Below are 5,435 nucleotides of genomic sequence, written 5' to 3' on the forward strand. Positions count from 1 at the left end.
CATTTCTTTCTTTTGGAAGTATTTGAGACTAACCGCAGCGAAAGTGTAGAAAGATTCTCAAAACCAGAAACCAATGTTTGAGAAGAAATCCCTTGACCTCGAGCAACAATTTCCACTATAGGTGAAGTAGAGGTGGTAACAACAACAATTGGGGGGTTTTCAATAGACAACTCATTGGGCTTGATACCGATTTCTAGCAGGAATTTATCAAAATCATCTAACATGTTGGAGGTTACTTTTGGTAGGGAGGAGAAAACAATAATAATGTTATCTTGAGGAGTTTCTAGTGCAAACTCATTTGAAGACACATAGATAACATAACTAGGAGTAGTTCCAACCGGTATTGATTCAAAAATAGAAATTGTTGATACATATGAAATTGTAGATCCAAAAGGCATTGATGTAGGAGTAGAAACCTGCGAAGATGAAGTGACTCTTACCAAATCAAGTGCTTGGTAAATTTGTTCTTGAATCTTTTATGGATCTCCATCCTTTGAAGTTTTCGGCAAGCTTTCTTCATCAAATTCTTCTTCTTGCTCTTCATTATGCTCCTTGTCTATAGGCTGATCTTCACTTTGATTTTCATCATCCACTGCTTGATTTTCTAGATTAGGTGGCTCATAATCCAAGTGTTCATCTAATATCTCTAACTCCTTCTCTTCATGAACACTAGGAGTAGATGGTTCAACTTTCTCCTTTCCTTTACCTTTCTCCACTGTAAATTTGAATCTAGGAGCAACAATTGAGGCATTGGGGTCTTGCCTATTTTTTGTCCTCAACTCTGATTTCTTCCCAATAGGTCCTGCAATGTCTTCTTGTGAACCCGTTGTGAACTCCTTAATTTGAACATCTTTTGAGGTGAGCCACACATTATTATTAGCAAGAATCTTCTAAAACTAGGTTTTTATAGAAACAACTTTTGAATCAAAGGAAGGTGAGCACTCTCAATTTTCTTAGCCTCATACACATGCTCAAGAATATTACCATCATCATGAAGGTCTTCAGGTACATCAACCAAGTTGAGATTAATTATTTTCTCCTTGGAGATATGACAGTAGTCAAGTTTTTTAATCTCTCTTTCTATTCTACAATCTATCCAAATATCTTCAATCTCATGAACATGAGTATAAGATCTTTTCAAATTATTTTTCATACTTCTAAAATCAAAATCCTTTTGAGCCCTAAAAAATATCATGGTGACTCTTCTCATTTCTTCATCCATGGCTCTAATTTTGAAAGCTAAATTTATTGAATACCTGCTAATGGACAAAGAGAATTTGAATCCTGTCCTATGTGAACTTGACTATCTCTCATGAACATATATCATTTGTCGTGCTAACTCCATCAAGATAATATTTTTGAATGGATACCTAGGAAGCATGAATGGTTGGTAATAAAAAAAGCCAACTCTCAGGTAAGTGAAAGTGGGAAATTGGAGAAACATGCATCCATACTTATTAACCATTTCCCAAGCTTGATCTGGAACTCTTTTGTCTTCTAGACTCTTCTAATTTTTTTTATAAAAATGACCAAAGAAAGCATCATTGATTCTCCTGAAATGATATTGACTTTGTTTTAAAGTCAACTGTGGGTAGTACTTCCAAACATGAACAAACCTTCATTCACGTTTTGTAGACAGAACCAAAAAATTTCTTATGGTTGTAGTAACAGATACCAATTATGAAGTCATGTAGAACTTCAGGGTAGTTGGAACCTCGGTAAGCTAACCACTAAGTGCATCACTTATTTCCCTTCCCCAAAAGATTCTTTTATTATTTTGCATTATGACATGAATGTACTAATACATCAATTCATAAAATGTATATGAAGTTGGCAAACCTTTTACCATGCTAAGAAAAGTGTTTAGGTTATTCACTTCTTCTATGAAATCACTCCTCTGAATAGTCTTGGGCCACCTAGAAATGGTTGACCTAGGAGTTTTCAACCAATTATTATTAATATTCTTCATGTGCCTGTCAGAATTATTCTCATTAAAAACTTCAGTTGATTCCATATCTAGGTTGGCAAAAGAATCTATATCTAGACACTTGAGCAATGTATCAAAGAAATATTCATCCAAAACCAACACTTTATTCCCATCAACATCTTTGACACTTCTACTAATTGGATCAAAATGGTTTGCCATTGCAAGCATGGATCAAGGATTTTGAATGGAAATGGGAAAGGTTGCAACTTGACGTATACCACTATTGATAGTGGGTTCCATCAAATAGTAGTTTGGAGGATTCTCAACCCTTTTAAGAAAATATTCTAGGTCTATGTGACCAATTTCTGTATTCCTGATATGCTCAATATTAGAGGCCATCGAAGACTATGGAAAGGTGGGATGAGGATCTTTCTTGCTAGACTTCATCTTTTTTTGAGTTGGAGAAGGTGAAGTCATTTGGTAGTTGTGACTACAACATGTTTGGGAAAAATCTCATGAGTTAGCTAAAAACATCTTCATGAGAAAAATATCTTTACTGGAACAAGAAGACTGAAATACTGTCTTCAAAGGTCCTCCAAGACTAGGAATTTTCCTCTTAGAAAAATTATAAGTAAAAATTTGTAAATCTTAATATTTTTACACAAAAAAATTACTAATTGTTGGTGTCAATCAGGTCTGTAGACTCGATTTGCACCTAAGGTAGAACTCATGAAATGCATGGTGCAAATTTGACCTATAGACCCAATTGACACCTGCAAAGGTAAGTCAATTCTAAGTGCAAGTTGGATCCATGGGCCTGACATACACCACATAAAGGTTGCAAGTGATAATGGTTTAGGTCGGGTTCATGAACCCGACATACACCAGGGAAAAACCAAAGGCAGTGTCATTGGGGTTCACAGACCAGAATGACACCAATATCTTGGTGTAGTTCGGGTCTATGAACTCGAATGACACTAATATCTTGGTGTAGTTCAGGTCAGTGAAACCAAACAAAACCAAGGGCATTATTCATATCGATTAACACTATAAAGCAAGGGTTTCAATGTTGTTTGGGTTTACAGGCCCGAACAACACCAAGTTGGGTAGAGTTCGAGTCTGAAAATTCAAACAACACCTGTTTGGTGGAATTCAAAGATTTTAAGGCCAAAGACAACAAGAATGATGTCACTTGGATCCTCGGATTTGAATGACATCATTTCCATGGTGTCCCATGCGAGTAAACAAAAGAAAAACACAAAATGAAAAAGCCCATAATAGAAAAATAAGAGACAAAAACAAAGAAATACCTAGTAAGATAATGGCGAGGGAAACAATCTCATAGTAGCTCCCAACTACAAACTTGTTCACACAAAAGATAACAATAACAATTAAAAAAAAGATAAATAAAAGATTAAGGAGTTTGTTTTTAAAATGAACTCAAACTCATTAAATTTGAAGGGGATAATAAATGATGTAAATTGGGCCCATAGACCTGATTTACATTCTTAGGTGCACTTTGGGTCTATGGGTCCGATTTACACAGAAATCCTTGAGACACGTGCACAATTAGGTCTAGGAACCGATCTAACACCAAGACTGAGGCAAAAAATAAAACTAACATAAAAGAAATGAAACTAAAGACTCTTGAAAGAAAAGACTCAAACATAAAATAACTAAGGACCAAGTCAATAGGGAGATTTTGGACAAAATCACCTTTATTAATATACAAAGTATAAAGGCCACAATTGGGCAAGAATCTTGGGGGATTATCATATTCTTTCAAATTTGAAGGCCAAATATGAAAGCATGATAATAATTGGCTTTGACTGGGGAATCATTCTGAATCATCCTTTGAAATAATTAAGAGTGATAGAATCCCAGAACTCTAAGTACCTTCATTTTCTCCATTGGGAAATAGAGTCAAGCAACAAGAAGACTCAGAATAAACAACTATTTACAAGATGTTACCAATTTCATTGAGTGAACAGTTTGAGATGTTGTCCACTATGTGGCAGTGAGAAAGGGGTCCTATCACTGTATGCATGCAAATAGATTCCTTCACCATAAATTTGATGGATGGTGAATGGACCTGTCCATAAGGAGTCAAACTTTCCATGTATTCCCTTAGGTTCATGTCTCTTATCCTAGAGTAGGACAAGATCTCCAACTTTGAATTCTCGCTGCCTTGCCCTTTTATCAAAAAGAGCCTTAAATTGATTTTGATTCTCTAAAATATGATCAACTACCTGTACGTGCTTCTCTTCACATTCTAAAAGGAACGCAATGCCCTTATCCGGGGAGTTCTCATATGTTGCATCTTCTACTACTTTAGCCAATTTCAAAGGAGATAGCTCCAAGGTAAATGGAATTTTTTCATTTACACCATAAAGGAGCTGAAATGGAGACATCCCAATATTAATATACTTTAAGTATAAATGGTGCGATTGGGAAAGAATCATGGGGGATTATCATATTCTTTCAGTTTTGAAGGCCAAATTTGAAAGCATGATAACAAATACTATTAGGGAATTGATACTTTGGATTATTTTGAGACTTCATATGAGGTTGAGATTGCTTCAGAGGTTCTTTATTCTTCTTTGGAGATAGTTTATCCACCTTCAACTTCATTGATCTCTTATCCAAATTCATTGATTGAGAATTCCATTATTCATGATTAGTTGGACCATCATTGTGTTTCAGATTTGTGGTTGCAGGATGGATTCCTATCTGGTATGTTAGACTTGGCTTGTCATTACTATACTTTAGATTTAGAGGATACATTTGAGGGGTTTTCTCTCCTCTTTAATGACAACCCTTTCCTTCTTGTTTTCACATTATATTCACATTTGAAATATTTTCTACATTAGTTTCCACACTTCTAGTTTGTCACTTTCTTGTTTGTTTGGGCATGTACCTGATTGGATTTGGCATCATTGCTCTTAGACAAGGAGACACATGAGAAATTTTTAGAGACATCATCTTCACTCTTCATGATTCCATCCTTTGATGCATATCCTAAATGGGAAGCATAATTGCATCTATACATGGTTTTGTTTCTTCCTAAGGGGAGATAAAAGTGGTTTGTAAGTGTTGGTTCTTGTTTTGTCTTCAAACACTTACCATTCTTCTAGGTGATTATTCATTATTGGGGGGGGGGGGGGTGCTACATAGTCTCTCTCTTTCACTCCTATGGGGGGCTATTGATTGGTTTATTGTGATGGATGTATTTTTTTGGGGGTATTGATATTGAGATCTCCATACATCACTCCATCTTTCACTTGTACATGCTTTGCATTATCTCTTTTTTGGAGAGGAGTTTGTCCCGTAGGGTTCTATCATTTTCTTGGTTTGTGAGAGATTAGTAGCATGATTAGTTGCACATGGGTACCTAACATATCCTAGTTGTTGTGACCCATATAATTTGCATATTCATATTAGTATTTCATCATTTGCATAATAATTTATATCCCTAATTTGCACTTAAGGGGGAGTGTTGGTGTGAATT

The sequence above is a fragment of the Cryptomeria japonica genome, chromosome 1 (genome assembly GCF_030272615.1).
Source record: "Cryptomeria japonica chromosome 1, Sugi_1.0, whole genome shotgun sequence".
Classification (NCBI taxonomy): Eukaryota; Viridiplantae; Streptophyta; class Pinopsida; order Cupressales; family Cupressaceae; genus Cryptomeria; species Cryptomeria japonica.